This window comes from Eubalaena glacialis, chromosome 11, assembly GCF_028564815.1.
Source record: "Eubalaena glacialis isolate mEubGla1 chromosome 11, mEubGla1.1.hap2.+ XY, whole genome shotgun sequence".
Classification (NCBI taxonomy): domain Eukaryota; kingdom Metazoa; phylum Chordata; class Mammalia; order Artiodactyla; family Balaenidae; genus Eubalaena; species Eubalaena glacialis.
In genome coordinates this window covers 107,064,812-107,083,479 of record NC_083726.1, presented here as the reverse complement: position 1 = coordinate 107,083,479, position 18,668 = coordinate 107,064,812, and the positions used below count along the sequence as shown (strand labels likewise).

Genomic DNA, 18,668 nt, shown 5'->3' with positions numbered 1-18,668 from the left:
CATTAATTGATTTCAACCCTTTCCTGTGTGTAATTTATATTTTGTTTTCCAGTCGGGTATCAGTTCTTTGAGAGCAGGAGCCCTGACATCTCCCTCAATTATATTTTTCACTGTGTTAGCAGGAAAAGCTCGGTGATTCTTATTGGTTGGATAGAAACAATTATGCCTACTTAACCCACAGGGTTTTTGTGAGGAAAGACACAAGATAATTCATGTGAAAGTACTTAGTAAATGAAAGAGTGTGGTACACATGTTGAGTAATTATGAATAACAGAAAGTAGGTATTCTTTTAAGCATTTAAATATATCACTGATTGGGCCACTGCATGGCACAGCTCTGGGAGCACCAAGGTATAAGTAAATACGTTTTCCAAAGTTTTCAATCAAGAAGGGATTTCTGTTCTGTTACCTTGAAGTAATGTCATAAAAAGAAAAGGTCAGGAGCTGTATCGTGGAGAAACCACTTACGTGAATGGCACTGCCTGGAGTTTAACAAAATAGTCCTGATCATTGACTCTGGCAAGAGAAGGTGGACATGAGGAAATACACAAGGAAAGGGTGGAGAGTCACTGCAATTGATGATCAGTTTGTAATCTCAAGGATGTAGTATGTCTATAACTAAGTAGTCATTAGTTATACTGATAGATTTAAATTTGTCAAGACCTCCAGTATTTTACTACTTACCTTTCATAAAATGTATGCATGTATGCATCTCTCATGGACTAAATACTTTTATATGGAAAACTATTAAATATGACCTTTTATTTTGGTTGGCATCTGTGTGGCCTTTCAGATATTATATTTATTTTACTACATTATGATCTAAAGAGCTTAAGTCCCAAACATGACTATGCATTGGATTATATGAATTATTATTATTGGATTTTGTTTCTTTTAATACTGAATTCTCCTCGCCCCCAGTAGGTCTAGGACATGGTCTGCGAATCATTATTTTAATAAACTTACCAAATGATACTAATGCCATTCTCCGTGACCTGGGATTTGGGAACCACTGGTCTAGAGCATTGTTTTCCAAAATAAGTTCCATAAAACTAATTCCATGTAAAGAAGGTCAGACTTTTTGCATAGTTCATAACCACCCTTGGAAAGTCACAATGCATGTTATCTTATTAAAAAGTTCTTAGGAATCTTACAGTAAAGAAAATCAGCGCTTTTCAAACTTCTTTGATTTCGGAACCCTTATCTTAGGTAACATCTATTAACATCTTATAGAAGTAGTGTTTTTTAGAGCTTTCTTTGGGAAAATGCTTTTGTGGATGTAAGACCTTATCATTTTTGACTGTGCTAGAAATTAATTATGATATTAACTTTCATAGGATTTTAGAATAAATCAGCTTTTTAATGCTTCCTGTCTTCTTCTTGAAAGGTCCTCTACTCCATTCCTGTCATTTCATAGTTAGGAAAGTGTGGTACAGAAAGATTAAGTGACTAATTCATTGTCCAGGAGCTGGGTAAAGTATTTTGTAGCTGATAGTACCAGACAGAGCTCATTATACCACATTTTCAGGACTCCAGAGCAGTGTTTTTTGGCCCTGAATGAGTGTTAGAATCACCTGGGAATTGTTTCCTCCAATATATATGACGGAAAATTTTACGCACACACTGAAGTAGACAGATACCCTTCCTGTCCTCATTGCCCAGCTACTACAGATAATCAGCTTGTGAAGACTCCTGTTTCATCCACACCCCGACTCCCTCCCTGCCACCTTCCTAACTGGTTTGTGTTGCAGGAAATCTCAGGCGTATCATTTCATTCATGAGTATTTAAGTATGCATCTTTAAAAATAAAGGACTCCTTTAAAAACGTTTTTAATTTGAATTACTTTTAGACTTAGAGAAAAGTCACAAACATAATTCAGAGAGTTCCTGTATGCTTCTCACACGGCTTCCTCTAAAGTGAGCATCTTACAAAACCTTAGCCCAAAGACAAAACCAGGAAATTAACATTGGTACAATACCATTTACTAAACAGAGACCTTATTTGAATTTCACCAGTTTTTCCACTAACGAAAGACCCCTTCTCAAAAACACAGCCAGAGTGCCCTTATCATACCTAAAAGATTACCTTAATTCATTCAGTATAGCTGAGATGCTTTGAAGAAAATACTGATGTGTAGATCTCACTCCAGAGCAATTAAATGGAAATCTTGGAAGGCTGGGTTGGTGGGAAGGAAGCTGGGCATTGATTGGTGTTCATGAACGTGCTCTAGATCAGGGGTCCCCGACCCCCGGGCCCCTGTTGGGAATGGGGCATCACAGCAGGAGGTGAGCAGCAGGAAAGCGAGCAAAGCTTCATCTGCCGCCCCGCATTGCTCCTCATCGCTCGCATTACCGCCTGAAACATACCCCCCCCCGCCCCGCCCGGGTCCATGGAAAAATCATCTTCCACGAAACCGATCCCTGGTGCCAAAAAGGTTGGGGACCGCTGCTCTCGAGGATTCTCACGTGTGACCAGGGTTGAGCACCAGTGCTGTGGAGCATTCATTTAAAACAAAATTTTAAACTGAGTTTAAAATTCTGCTTGAGGAGGCTTGGGATTCACTTTGAGCAGTCAGTAGTGACCCAGGATTGTTACCAAGCAGAGAACAGCAGTCCCGGTATGAGCAGTACCTTGGTAGTTCTCTTAGGGCCGAGGAGGTGAGCACTGCTTTAGATTCTTCACTGAAGACCTGTCTCCTCTGTGGGTGCAAACTCCTGAAACATACACATCCATGTGTGCTCAACTTCAAACCTAAGGGCTGAAATTAGTCACTTCCAAATGAATAAAGCAGAGGATGTAGTTTTGATCAAACACCAACTCTCTGATATTATTCCAGATGTTTCCTGGAAGTTGAGTTGCAAGTGTGAGGAAGTAACATAATGCTATATGTGTTGAAAAGTCAGGGAACTTAATAACCGTGGAGAATGTGTGTTAGTGGAAGTAGAACCCGGGTCAAGCAGAGGCCCAGAAAGCTGCAGCACTTGTGATCACTTACATTTGGATCAAAGGGAAACATGGCTGTAACAGTTTCTGATTCAGAGAGAAGAAAATCAAGGAGTTAGCTGAGCTTTCCTATTGCTAAATTTGGATGATGCTTTTTAATAAAAAGTTGATGTTTTACAAATTTCTGTGTAAGAGAGGCGTGGAAGCCAGGGGTGGTCTTCCTTCACACCAGAGTCTTGTACACTGACCACTAGTTTCCTCAGTGGCTTCAGGATGACCCTCAGCCAACCAGCCAGCATGGCTGAGCAACTACTGCTGACCAACTTAGTGTGAGGTCCTTTAAGGGTTACAGAGAAGCGTGACTGGTCCCTGCTCGCTGAGAGCTTAGTCTGGGCGAGGGCATGAAGGTACGCAGAACAGTAAGGTGAAAGATACAGTGCCATCAATGCAGAGTGCTCAGTCGTGGTTCACAACTGTAGTCCTAGGAGAGTTAAAGATCAGGATATCCTGGGATATAGTGGGTGAGGCTGAAGCCACGTCGTAAAGGAAAACCGGGATTTGGGAAACGAGTGGAGAGAAAGCGGAGAGCGCTGCTGGCTGCAGGAACAGCTGGGAGTCTCGGAAGAAAATTAACTTCGGGGCTTCCGGGGACAGTGGAGAAACTAAGTTTGTTCCAAGAAATCTCTCCATTAAGAACCACAGATGTTGGAGCTGGAAAGACCTCAGAGACCTTCTGGTCCAGGACCCTCATGACACACAGATGCAGAAATCGAAGCCTGTTAGAGAAAGTAAGCAATTAATCCATGGTCACAGAGGAAGATAGAGGCTGAAACTGTAGAATTAAAAGTGGATGAAGATTGGGACTTCCCTGGTGGCACAGTGGTTAAGAATCCGCCTGCCAGTGCAGGGGACACGGGTTCGGGCCCTGGTCCGGGAAGGTCCCACATGCCACGGAGCAACTAAGCCCGTGCACCACAACTACTGAGCCTGCGCTCTAGAGCCCGTGAGCCACAACTACTGAGCCCGTGAGCCACAGCTACTGAGCCTGCGAGCCACAACGACTGAAGTCCACGTGCCAAGAGCCTGTGCTCCGCAACAAGAGAAGCCACCGCAATGAGAAGCCCGCGCACTGCAACGAAGAGTAGCCCCTGCTCTCTGCACCTAGAGATAGCCTGCACACAGCAACAAAGACCTAACGCAGCCAAAAATAAAAATTAATTAATTAATTAATTATTTATTTAAAAAAGTGGATGAAGATCAAAGGAGGTTTCGGGTGTTTTTTGCAGGTGGTATATTTGAACGTGCTTCCGGGTTGAGGGGAAGAGATGGAAGAGAAGAGATGGAGGGTGAAGGATAGAAAGGGGATTCTGAGAGTGAGGTCTCTGAGGCAGCAGGAGAGGGATGACTTAGAGCCCTGAGGGCATTTGTTTGAGAGAACAGGGAAGATCTAGGCAGGTTTTTAAGAGGCTGCCTGGCACAGGACAGTCATGCCTGAGGAGCCTGTGTGTTCTCGCTGAAGGAGAGGGGAGGTCATTTGCTGAGAGCAACTGTTGGGTAGTAGTACAGTTGTGAGGACCAGAGCCATTGAAGGCTCAGCTGAGGTGGAGGAACTTGGACCTTGATTTTGTGGGCAGTTCTGCATAGTGGTTCTGAGTACAAACGCCAGAGCCTCACTGCCTGAGTTCAAACCCTGGCACTGCCTCTAGCTGTGTGACCTTGAGCAAGTTACTTGATTCTTCTAAGCCTCAGTTTCCTCTTCTGTTACATGGGGATGAGAATACTAGTCTACTGCAGAAAGGTTCTCTTGAGGGTTAAATGAGTTACTCTAAAGTATGGGACCATGTCTGCCATGTAGTAAACACTATGGTGTTAGCGCTCGTTATTGTTTTAAATAAAAATGATGACTAATAGAAAAAAATAACAACAACAAAAAATAATGACTGATAGGGAAAAGCCTAACCTTATTGCTGTGAATTGGCCTGTGTGAAGTTTCTTGATACCAGTAGTAGCCTAAATATTGGCTCATTTTAAGCTCTACTCTCAACAACCTGAGTATCACAAAGAACTAAATGGAGGCAAGACCGATCATTTATAGCCCAGGCTGCAAGCCCTGCGTGATTTCTTTCATGCCACAGATATGTGCTTTCTGGCATTTGTGTAGTTAATTTAACTGTTTATCCTGCTCTGTGAAGAGCAAAGTGGTGCCTGGGGAACGTGGATGGTGAGAAATGTGAAACCGGACGGCAGCACGTGACGCGTCCTCGGCTTCTGGGCTGTGGATGCCTTGCCTCTTACCGTTCCTGTGATTTCTGTGATATCTCGTCGTTTCTAGTTAAGGATTCAAGTTGGCAGGCAGACACTTTCAGTTTTAGGTCACATCTGCCATTGAAATCTGGGTTACTGAAAGGTAAAGGAGGAAAGAACGTGCATCTTTCAAATGTGCGGGCTTTCACCAGCGCGGGGGCAGGAGGCAGGTGGCAAATACACAGCCCGAGGAAGACGTTGTTAAGACGTCTGGACTGGCTCTGGTTGCTGTCAATGGGCAAATATATTCATGGTTTAGAATACCTTCCTAACTAAGATGAAGCCGTTAGGTTAATTTTATTACAGTTGCTATGTGCTTGCTTAAAGGCCTTGAGACTAAATTCATGAGTGATTCTGGTAGCCTCTGTGTTTCATTGTTAGGTGTGTGGATAGCATGCCTTCTTAGCATTAACCAATGTGAACCATTGAATTGGAGGTTCAGATGGACACAGAAGAGTTGCAGTCCTTAGAAAGCCACACGATTTCCTGGGATTATAAAGACACCCTCAGGTTTCTCTAATTCAGCCCTTTGGTGGCACACATGAAGAAAACAAGGGTTCCTGAGTTTATCTGGAATTTGTCCAAGGTTTTTCTCCTAGTTAATGACCAAGATGATAGAAGTCGAATCTTCCTGATTGCTGTCCTCTTATCTACCTTGCCATACTACTTATGTTCTACTTCCGTGGAATCTTATCATTGCGTTTCTCTTCCTTTTTCATGCAGTAGGCTCTCAACTAGTGTTGGAAGGAGTGAGCTACCGTTCATGGGCCTGCACACAGAGCCGGGCAGGGATTTCTTTCAGTCGACAAAACTGTAATGTTTAAGACCCAGCTGGAGCCATTTTCCAAGTATTTGACCCGACTTCCTGTACCGTGTTTCCTCCCATGGGGCTGGGGGTGAGGCTGACCAAGGTTAAATGAGTTTCTCACAGTTTGCACAGAGAATCAGTGTTTGAACTGGCATTAGCATTCACTCTGAGCCCCTTCAATGAAAAGCCTGGTTCGTGAGCCGTTGGCCAGGTGAGGCCGTTACCCTGCCTGCCACCTTGAACCGAATCTTCTTTAAATGACAATGTTGTTAGATTCCTGTGGCTGCTTTTAAACATACCCTGGCATTGGTCACTGCTTGCTTGACTTCAAATTGTAAAATCGGTTGGGAGTGTTTAAAGCTACAAAGTTTGAACAAGAACATTTGAGATGTTGGGCTTCTTTTTGCCGAAATACTGAGGGCAAGGCATTTCAGGAACATTCGGGGTTTCCTTTCTATCTTACAAATTACTCTGGTGTGAATTACAGGTTGAGCCCTTAGAACACAGAGTTGTCCCCCCTTCTTGTCCTTTGGGCAGCCTTTCTTTTTGGGAAGAAGTACAGCTGGTCCCTTGAGTGGCAGGAAATCCAGATGGGGGATTGGACTTATTCTGGTTTGTCTGGCTGTAAGGTATGCTGTACAGCACTTCCTCGGGCCTGGGCCCACACTTCCTTTTCACCAGCGCTGTCCTGCCACAAGGCAGAAATCCTGGAGGAGGGCCCAATCGAGTTTATTACTTGCCTGTTGGAAATGTAGGCTTGTGTTTTTTGGCGAGGCATAAGCAAGACCCAGTTATTCGACTGCCCTGAGATTTACCTCCATTCAGGTTCTGGATATGGACATGAAACATGTGTGAGCAGCAACCCCATTTCCCACCTGCCCTAGACATTCCCCTGGACAGCGGGCTCTGCCAGCTTTCCCAGTACTGGCTGCATGTGCCAGGTACTTGAGCCCCTGTCCCACTCCCTCCCCGGCTCCTTTCCAGCCTGCGAGGGTAGGCCATGTTAGAGGCCCCTTCAGCTGAACTGCAATCTGTAAGCCAGCAGGTGAGCAGTATTAAGGGCACATGGTTATAGAACTGGAAATAGGGCCGGGAAAAGATATTCCCTGTCCTGTGTCTCTTTCAGTGAAGAAAAACAAGGAATTTTAGCACATTTGAATGTTGCTGTAATGCTTAGAACAATGCCTGGCACATAGTAGACATATAATAAATGCTTGTTAAATGAACAACTTAATATAGTCTTCAGTTCTGTCAATATCTTTGTCATAGTGACTGATAAGCTTTCTCATTCTATTAGAGAAAATATAGGTTATGAGAGTTCTATTAGGTACGAGTAGGCTAGACTGCAGCTATAAATAGACTCAAAATTGTGTAATAGCTCAAATGCAAGCAAAGTTCATTTCTTGCTCACGTTCAGGGTGGATGTTTCTGGTTAGCAGGTGATTCCTCCATTGAGTTCAGGGATTCAAGGCTTCTCCCATTTTGTGGCTCTGTCATATCCGGAGACCACATTGCTGATAGCATCCAGTTGGCAGAAGGGGAAAGAGAATGGAGTAGCACAGATGGAGGTTCTCCGGGACCAAACCTATAAATGTCACACATCACTTTGGCTAGAACTCAGTCACATGGCCACAGCTAACTCCAGAGGAGGCTGGGAAATGTAGTCTATATGTGTGCCCAGGGTCGTACTAAATTTTGAGCTACATTTTGAACATCTGTGTTATCTTTGAACTTATGTTCCTAAAATGCATCTTTAGCTCAACTTTGAGATTCACAAGGGTTGGTGCAAGGTCCCAAGGTCCCATGGTAGATTTCACTTGATTTAGGTCCTTCTGTCAGTAAAAACCAAGTGATATTAAGCAAACACTTAAGCCATTAACACTAAGTGAAAAAGCTAGTACACAACATTATATAGTTAACATGATTTCAAATATGTTAAATATCTTTTTAAAAAGATTAGAAGGAAATATGACAATTAGCTGTGGTTGCCCTTGAGTGATGAGATGACCAGTGGTATTTGTTTTTAGACTAGTTCATTCTGTTTTCCTGTATTTTACAAATCTCTATCTTGAACATGCATTTTTTTTCCAACTTGGAATAACTCTGTTCTCTTTTTCTCACAATATATGAGCCTTATTAGGGTTCTGTCTCCTTGGCTGCAGCTTTTTGCCTCACTGAGATAAGAATATGCCTTTCAGAACATTACATGCATGTGCCTCTACATGTCCACTTCATTTATGAACTCATTCAGCTCTGGGCCAGGCTCTGCTCTAGGTGCTAAGGATGTATCACTGAACAAAACAGACAGAATCCCTTCCTCATAGGCCTTACATTCCACTGGGGAAGCAGACAGATAATAAACACGTACAGAGCAAGCCAGGAGACTCTTCCTCAAAACTCTGTCTATACCTAAAATTTATCAAAAATCTTTTGACGAATGACAATCACAGTACCCAAGATTCTATCCATTATTAACAGTCTGTTCCTTGTCACACTTATCTGGATGTTCTGAACTAGAGGCTCATTTGCTCTCTCTGTTGTTACTTGGGAGGACACTTACAGAGCCACCATACTCCTTTTAAAAACATCTCTCATTCTTTCAGGTCTCAAGGATTCCCAAAGGATTTCTCTAGGAAGTGTCCTTAGAGCTTGAGGCAACAGTTAACTTTTTTCCACCCGTGTTGACAGACCGTGCTTTGGTATCGTGAGATTTTATTTTATTTATTTATTTTTTTAAATATTTATTTATTTATTTAGGCTTCGCTGGGTCTTAGTTGTGGCATGCGGGATCTTTAGTTGCGGCATGCGGACCTCTTAGTTGCGGCATGCAGACTTCTTAGTTGTGGCATGCGGACTCTTAGTTGCAGCATGCATGTAGGATCTAGTTCCCCGACCAGCTATCAAACCCGGGCCCTCTGCATTGGGAGCGCGGAGTCTTACCCACTGGAGCACCAGGGAAGTCCTGGTATCGTGAGATTTTAGATGCCGTCCTGGCCTCACTCCCCAGGGCTCGTTCTGCACATGAGTAGAGAGCATGTCGTTTGTCTAAGGTCATGTGAAACAATTACCAGAGCTGCTCTTGCAGAAAGTTAAGGCGGCAGCCAACCTGCAGCCCAGAGCAAATGGGACAGTGAAGGTGTAAGTCCTCTGCAGGACTCTGAGGAGCTGTGTAAATTAAAGGATTCTTTTAGGGAGTGGAAGTCGTTTCTTTCAAATGCAGCAAGACCAACAATGGGGTGATTGCAAGATGTTATTGTAGAAGCGTGAGCATTCGTGGCACAATTACAATATAGTTTAGAAGTGATTTCTTCCTGCATTCTCGCGCACCTCAGCCATTTTCTTTTTATTAAGGTATAGTTGATTTACAGTGTTTGTTAGTTTTAGGAGTACAGCAAAGTGATTCAGATATATATATAACCACACACACACACACTTTTTCAGATTCTTTTCCCTTATAGGTTATTGCAAAACATTCAGTATAGTTCCCTGTGCTATACAGTAGGTCCTTGTTGGTTATCTATTTTATATATAGTAGTGTGTGTATGTTAATTGCAAACTCCTAATTTATCCCTCCCCCCCACCTTTCCCCTTTTGTAACCATAAGTTTGTTTCCTATGTCTGTGAGTCTGTTTCTGATTTGTAAATCAGTTCATTTGTATCGTTTTTTTAGATTCCACATATAAGTGATAGCATATGATATTTGTCTTTCTCTGTCTGACTTACTTCACTTAGTATGATAATCTCCAGGTCCATTCATGTTGCTGCAAATGGCTTTATTTCACTCTCTTTTATCAGCCATTTTCTCTTTCACCCTTGCTGATACCAAGACTCTGTCAGCACGTACCTGCCCTGCCATCTTGTAATCGTCATAGTTGTGTTCCGCAGAATCCACTCACTTTAGGCGTCACTCGGGTCCCCACTCCCGCCCCCCCTCCCGTGTGCTCCCTCCTGCTGGACTCTGCCCACCCTCCATCTCCGCCTGGTGCATCTCCATTCCCATCTGGCTATGCCAACAGCCTGTCCAAATGCACTCCTGCTCTCACCTGGTCAGAGGGGTCTCCTGCCTCATTCCTCTCCTCGTGCCCAGGAGGTGTTCACCGGGTGAATCTGGGTGGGGAAGTGGAGTTGTCACTTCAGCTGTCTGCACGGGTTAGTGACACAGGCCTCTGGACTCTAGGCCAGGTGCACACATGTCAGGAGAGGTCACCCGGCAGAGTGTTTAACAGCATGGCCTCTGGCGTACCCTGAGATCTACCAGATGATTATGTTAGTCTTATCTCCATCATCAGCGTCATTGTCGTCTCTTCCTGGGTATCTCTGGTTCTTTCCTCAGGCATAGGGTACAGGATTTTAGCTGTAAAATACCTACCTCCACACCACCTCCGAAGTCTGTTCTCTACTCTGAGTCAAAAAAGGGGTTATATTCATGGCTAGTTTGGGTGCGTAAATGAGGGAATTATAGGACGCCTCATTAACCCAGTTTTACATTGTTTAGTAGTCACTTTAGCTCAGGTTTTAAAATATTGAATGTGTCGCTTAGGTCATACAAACTTACATTTATTTCCCTTTAATCCTGGACATTGGGAAGGGGAATCCAGGTTACTGATGTGGCTCCCAGATTTTCTTCATATCTGCCCACTCCGTCTATTACCATGGCTCCTGCAGCTCCTCTCCTAATGTAGAAGTAAGCGTGGTAACAGTAAGACTGCTGTCGTTTTTTTACATGTTTACCATGTGCCAGGTCTAGAATAGGCATTTTATATACATTATCATCTACTTCTGACAGATACAGAAACCAAGGTTCAGAGACCTGAAAGGAAAACCATTTAAGGTCACATGGTTATTAAATGGTAGAGCCTGAGACTCAAATCCAGATCTGAAACCCACATGTAAGACTCCAGAGCCCATGCTTTTTCTACTGTCCTTTTCCTTTACTTCTTTATCCAAAGGATTTTTACTTCCCAGCTCCTCTCTTTGTTTGTACCTAATGTCCTCTTTCCCTAACCCCATATTCCTTTACAATATTCCCTCTGTGGTTTCACAGCATACTTTCATATTTCAAATGCAGTCCTTAATGGGAAGCAGCCACACTTAAGGAAATAACCCTGATCACCCCACATTTACATCTTGAAGATGCCAGCTCTGCCTATTTGAGGCTAACTTTCCCACACTCCCAATCGGTCACTTTTTCGAGAAAGGGATGTTTACTGTTATCTCGGAGGACCATGGTAGCAATGAAGGTGGACAGAGGGACACCATCAGGGAAGCCAGACGGTGGTCTCGTGCTGCCCCCTCCCACTCGGGAGGGCTGCAGAGAGGGGGCTTTAATGAGAGAGAAAGCAGAGCAGGGACTTCTCAGGGAAGCAGATCTTTTAGGGTGTCTGTGGCCCCTGAGCTAGTATCAGTATCTTTCGTAGAGTGCAGTGAAAGTCTCCCAAGGGAGGGAGGAGTGGAATTTCTGCCCTTGAGTTTTGATTTTTACCCTGATCTTTTTCTCGTCTTGTTTTGCTGGCTTTCAGTGTCACTCTAGCCCTTTTTCAGGGGGAGGGGGGATGGACGGGGTGTGTGTGTATGATCTGCCTGACTTTTATGTTTTGAGCTTTGGGACCCGCTTAAAGGTTTTGAAGTTTCTTTCCTCCCTTCCTGCCTGGACATAATGCCTCCGAGGGTAAGACGGCACATGGGGAAGTTGGACAAGTCATAAGCTAATTATTGGGGCACAGTGATGCCACTCAGATTCCTGAGACCCCAGTGTCTCTTCATTCTCTTGGAGGCCGAAATAGAAGGTGTTCCTTTACTGAGACATTTAGATACATTGTTTGAACAAAGGAAACAGGGTCACTGCAAAATGTCCATTATGTGGTAATCAATGCCATTCAGTCTGTGGTGTAATTAATGAAAACACTGGCGACAGTCTGCCCATTGTTTGTCCCTTGCGCAACAGGAAATGGCAGACTAATAAGGAGCTGGAGAAGGCTTACGTAATTCCAGAAGGACACAGAAACTGTGCACAATTGTGACTGACATCCTTCTAACTGCAGGTCTAGGCCCACCTGAGAGGTTCCTCTTCCGGAGGGGCATGGGGACATTTGATTTGACCCTGTCATTTGATTTTTTTAAAAATTTTATTATTATTATTTTTAAAATTTATTTTTAATTTTATGTATTTTTTGGCTGCATTGGGTCTTTGTTGCTGCTCATGGGCTTTCTCTAGTTGCAGCAAGCTGGGGCTGCTCTTCATTGCAGGGCGCAGGCTTCTCTTGTTGCGGAGCACAGGCTCTAGGCGCGCGGGCTTCAGTAGTTGCAGTGTGCGGGTTCTAGGGCACGCGGGCTTCAGTAGATCTGGCTCACGGGCTCTAGAGTACGGGCTCTAGAGCACAGGCTCAGTAGTTGTGGCACACGGGCTTAGTTGCCCCGTGGCATGTGGGATCTTCCCGGCCCAGGGATAGAACCCATGTCCCCTGCATTGGCAGGCAGATTCTTAACCACTGTACCACCAGGGAAGTCCCTGTCGTTTGATTTTGACATCAATTCACAATAGATTTTTGTGTTCCTTATGGCCAGAAATGGTGTCTTGAGAAACTCTGTTTTATTCATTTATTTCTTTTTTTATTAAAGTATAGTTGGTTTACAGTGTTGTGTTAACTTCTGCTGTACAACAAAGTGATTCATATATATACATTTATATATATATATATATATATATTTTTTTTTTTTTTGGCTGCATTGGGTCTTCATTGCTGTGCGCGGGCTTCCTCTAGTTGTGGCAAGCGGGGGCTCCTCTTCGTTGTGGTGCGTGGGCTTCTCATTGTGGTGGCTTCTCTTTGTTGCGGAGCACGGGCTCTAGGCGCACAGACTTCAGTAGTTGTGGCACGTGGGCTCAGTAGTTGTGGCTCATGGCTCTAGAGCGCAGGCTCAGTAGTTGTGGCGCACGGGCTTAGTTGCTCCGCGGCGTGTGGGATCTTCCCCGACCAGGGCTCAAACCTTTGTCCCCTGCCTTGGCAGGCGGATTCTTAACCACTGCGCCACCAGGGAAGTCCCTACATTCTTTTTCACATTCTTTTCCATTATGGTTTATCACAGGATATTGAATATAGTTCCCTGTGCTGTACAGTAGGACCTTGTTGTTTATCCATTCTCTGTATACTAGTTCGCATCTGCTAACCCCAGACTCCCAATCCATCCCTCCCCCACCCCCTTGGCAATGGAAGTCTGTTCTCTACGTCTGCAAGTCTGGAGAAATTCTGTTTTAGATCACAGTTGTGACACACAGTTAGAACTCATTTGACAAGGTAGAGCTAGCTATGGAAAAGTTGGCAGTAGTGTTGCGTGGTGGCCCTTCAATCAGCAGATCTGGAGTCCAGCCCTGGCTCTGGCAGTACCTGCTGTGTGGACTGACCCACTCTGGGGTGGCCTCCCTCTGTAAAGTGAGGGGGGTGGGATTGAATGATCTCCAAGGACCCCTGCAGCGCTAAAATTCCATGTTCTGAGCCCCCTCTGTGAAGTCAAGGATTGTGAAATGCTTATACAAGTGAAAAATCAGAGTACAAAGTGTACAAACAGACTTTGCCAGTGAAAATGTCATTCAAATTTATCTGCTAACAAATAGTTTATTCCCTTTGGTTTCCTCTTAGTTTTTGTTTTGTGAATGTTCACATTATGTCTGGAAACTTGTTCTTTTTGTTATTAAAAAAAGAAATGGTGGTTAAATTAGAAACAAAAGTGTTCTTTCATTCTACCGGAAAACTGTAAAACTTGCCATTTAAATTCATCTGTCAAGAATTTCAAAAAGGTCCTGAACACATTGCCCAACATGGTGTATATTTAATTGAAATGAATTGATGTTTGAGTTAATGAGCTCTGTAGAAAAGATAGGCGAAGATTAGGCTAAAAAGCATGGGTGTGAATTCTGGCTTCACTGCTAGTACAAGCTGTGTTACCCTGGACACATTTTTATGATCTCTGACTCTCTGATTCTGCAGCTCTAGTAGGAGAAGGGAATTTTCCCCGTAGGCCTATTGCGAGGAATAAAGATAATGTATGTGTAGTACATAGTACAATGTCTACTTAATTGATACTCAATGAATAGTAGTTGTAACTGTTATACATTATTTTATTACATTAATTAAAATATCTAGGGAATTACTAAATATTATATACTGTGTTCCACCTTCCTGGTCATCCTAGTATACTATACATAAATTGCTAAAAGAAACAGTCCCACTAGTATGGATTTCAGTTTTTGTTTTTGGTAGACCGTGTAGACTGAGGTTTGCCAGAGAGGGATTTCTCTTCTTGTCTGACTTACAGATCAAGGCTGTGATATGAGAATAAATGGCAAGAGTTTACTCTTATAAGCTGTCATTGTAAACTGTTGCCTTCAGAAACAGAGTCACTTCAAAATGTCCAGTATGTGGTAATTGGTGTCATTTAGCCTATGGCATAATTTTTGAAAACGTCTGCCCATTGTTTGTCCATTGTGCAAGAGAGAGGCACCCCGGAGAAGGTTCCCACAGAGAGCTCCTAATCCTCTGCAGGGATGGTCATCTGGAGGAAGGTCAGAAAGCCAGAAAACACAGATTTTCCTTGCGGCATGGCATGCAGGATCTAGTTCCCTGACCAGGGATCGAACCCGGGCCGCCTGCATTGGGAGCGTGGAGTCCCACCCACTGGAGCACCAGGGAAGTCTCTGCTTACAAGTTTTTGTGTGAACATATGTTTCAGTTCTCTTGAGTATATATCTAAGAGTGAAATTGCTGGGTCATATGGTAACTCTGTGTTGAATTTTTGGCAAAACTAAACTGTTTTCCCAAGTGCTGCACCATTTATGTTCCCAGTAGCAGTGCACAAGGCTTCCAATTTCTCCACATCTTCAGCAACACTTGTTATTGCCTGGCTTTTTATTTCAGCCATCCTAGCGAGTGTAAAGTAGTAGCTCTTTGTGGTTTAGGTTTTCATTTTCCTAATGACTAAAGATGTTGAATCCCTTTTCATGTGTCCAGTGGCCATTTTTACATCTTCTTTGGAGAATTTCAAGTTGTATCTGCAACACCAGATTTTGCCCTTGGGACAGTACTAATTTATAGAGTACTAACTGCTAACTGCTCTCTAATCAGGAGAATTGGTAGTTCTGAGATTCAGAACACACGAAAGAGTGAAGCTCTTTATAAAACATTGAAGCAGTTTCTTTTGAATGTGATCATATAATTGGAGAATTTCTTAGTTTTATTTTAGTACTATGAAAAACAAATCTCCAAGCGTATTTGGCCATTCAGTGGAATTTTTTATAATCACATAACATTACATTTTTACAGTTCTGATCTGTTTTTAGATCACTCTTATATATATCATCTCATTTGTAATCTTTATAACATTACTGTAAAATTGGATTGGATGGACAGACGGACGGGTATCATTATTCCCATTTTTAAAAAGTAGAAGCTCAGACTCAGTTTGTGATGTGTCCAAGGCCACATAACCAGTAGGATTTAAATTCAAGCCTTCTGACTTCTATCTTTTTATGTTAGTGAATTATTAGCCATGTCAAGGATGGGGGGTGAGCCTACATTGCTAAACATCAGTGATATACCCATCTCCAAAAAGACATTAGATGCATGGCCACGTCCCCATAGATTGTTATTGACCTGAAAATTCATTTTTTGGATAGCTGTAAAACAGAATGAATTCTCAGTTTTCCATGTAGCCCCTCTAGCTAGAAAAAAGCAATAAAAGCAGAATTGTGCGTCACTGTGTATTCATTACATTTGGGGGCACAGAAGGATATCCATCAAAAGTACAAAGCTGGGGCTGGGTTTGGAGGGGTTTTTTTTGTTTGTTTTTTTTTTGGTTTTTTTTTTGGCTGCCTTGGGTCTTCGTTGCTGCGTTCGGGCTTTCTCTAGTTGTGGTGAGCGGGGGCTACTCTTTGTTGCGGTGCGCGGGCTTCTTATTGTGGTGGCTCCTCTTGTTGCAGAGCATGGGCTCTAGACACACGGGCTTCAGTACTCGTGGCTCACGGGCTCTAGAGCGCAGGCTCAGTAGTTGTGGCGCACGGGCTTAGTTGCTCCTCGGCATGTGGGATCTTCCCGGACCAGGGCTCGAACCCGTGTCCCCTGCATTGGCAGGCAGATTCTTAACCACTGCACCACCAGGGAAGCCCTGGGTTTGGAGTTTGAAAAGAGAGCAGCCCTTGGTTTGCTGGCCTCAGCACATCGTGGCCTCCACCTCCCAACCCCCATGTTCCTAAATTGACCTCCTTGGGAAACTATAATTTAAACGTAGAATGAGTGCAGAGAAAGTGAACTATTTGAGACCAAATAAAAATTGACCTTGAGGCTTAAGTTAACATTAAGAGCTGAACATTTAAAGGGTGGGAAAGATGAGTGACTTTTTAAAATGTAGTCTCAATTAAGTCCTTAAGCAATTTTTTTTTGTTTTTAACATTTTTAAAAACCTTAAGTTACTGAGGGAGAGGAAAAGCAATAGTCTGTTGATCATATAGACTTGAATTTTGTTAACTGTGAAACACAATTTACCTATTCATTTTCTTTTGATCTATGAAAAAGTTAAATTTGCTTTTGACCACCTTGAACCTATCTACAACTTAAGGTTTTAGAATTCAGAAGATGTACAGTCTTCTTTCTGAAGCTCTTACTGTTGTTCACGCATCTTTTTTCTAACTTAGAACTATAGGCCCTTGTAGTATGTATCCCTACTTTGACAAGGTTACCTTTACTTTGAAAAGGAAGTTACATCAAGCATTTAGACATCTTCCATAGGACGACCCACCTGTCCCAAACCAGCATCAAAGCTTATTCTATCAGGATTTTTTTTTTTTAATATTTATTTATTTATTTATTTGGTTGCACTGGGTCTTAGTTGCGGCAGGCGGGCTCCTTAGTTGTGGCATGCGAACTCTTAGTTGCAGCATGCATGTGGGATCTAGTTGCCTGCCCACGGATCGAACCCGGGCCCCCTGCATTGGGAGCATGGAGTCTTATCCACTGTGCCACCAGGAACGTCCCCAGGAAATTTTTAATAATTTTTGAAGCAGTGTACTCTTGTTGGAGAAGATATCATTCATTAAAGCTCTTCTGCTTGTTTTCAAAGTATTTTTGAAAAAAATATATATATCTGCAAGTACATGGGTATTTTTAAATTTTACTATGTTGGGTAGCAGCAAACAGTGGTAATAGTAACTCATTCTCATGGCTGAACATATAAATCAAAAACACATGGAAGGACTTGTAGGTGAATAATGATTTCAGTTATTAAGTAGTGTGAAATGTTTCTGTAAGGGAACTTTGGGGTGAGTAATGTGACTCTTTTGTAAGATTTTCAGTAGCAGAAGTTCAGAACAGAAACGAAACATGTCAGCAAAAAACACAATGGTAGATTGTCCTCTGAGTGATTGCATAAGCCTTGAAGATATTTAGTGTAACAGGGATGAGGCATAACAATAGCTCCCTGCCTTTACAACAGAGATACATGTGCCTATTTGGATATCTTCAAATGTCATTCTTTCTGCCCTTATTTACTTAATCTTGCTTTTCCATTTTTCATGTAAAAGAGGTTTCTAGACATAGTTTCTCTTTCAGTTCACATTTATTTTATAATTTATGGAGCTCTGGGGGGTTCTTTTGGTTTTGTTTTTTGGTGGTTTTTTTTTTTGGCCATGCTGCGCGGCTTGCAGGATCTTAGTTCCTCAACCAGGGATGGAACCTGTGTCTCCTGCAATGGAAGGGCAGAGTCCTAACCACTGGACTTCCCTGGAGCTCTGTTTATCTGGGGCTGTTCTTTATCTCATTTATTCCTCACATTTAATCCCGTGAGATAAGTCCAATCATTATCTCCAGTTTAAGGGTGACGAAACTGAAGCTCAATGAGGTTAAGTAATTGGTTCAAGGTTACAAAGATAATCATATGCACAACCAAGACTTTGACCCAGTTCTGTCTGACACCACTGTCTTCACCTGCAAGCTACATATAGTTGTCCATAAAGCTTGGTGACTCAAGCCTCACAATAATTCTTTGTTTATTTCGTTGTTTCTGTCGAAGCCCCCTCCCCTTCTGAGAGAAGCCCACCCCTCTCAGAGCGATTCTGAGTCACTCACCTCCAGCTCAGGATGCCTCCGATGTGTAGATAGGTTATTCCCAGGCTCTGGATGGTCATTTCACACCGGAGGTGAAAGCTCTGGTGAAACCTTGGGAGGTGAACTACTGAGAATTTAAGCCAGTGGGTCTGAAAACCACTGAGTCCTTTTCTGCCACCCCAGCTCAGCCAGGACGGGAGCGTCCGTGAAACAGGTCCCTCCCGAGGTGAAGTGCGCAACCTCATGGACGTTGGTGTCATGAATAGCCATTTCTCGTCTGGTAGCAGTAACTATCCAGAGACAGGGATGGCATCCAGGGTCATCTTGGTCATGGACCTGAAGCCTCCAGAGTCCTCAAAGTGATGTGAAAATTGACCAGAATGTTTTCCCTTCCACACCGTGTCGGGCCTTCCCCAAATGAGTTCTGGGGAGACTTGTCTGGTGAACATCTAGCTACTCTCTTTTTCCTGGTCTGTAGTCCAGCTTAACAGCGCCCGTGGGTTCAATCTTCAAGCAAGTTTTAC

General features: G+C 43.3%; 1 protein-coding gene across 2 annotated transcripts in view; it reads left to right on the top strand.

Moving 5' to 3' along the window:
* The window catches only part of BORCS5 (BLOC-1 related complex subunit 5), a 97,402-nt gene that overhangs the window by 64,961 nt on the left and 13,773 nt on the right, over positions 1-18,668 (top strand). The gene's annotated exons all lie outside the window — the stretch shown is intronic.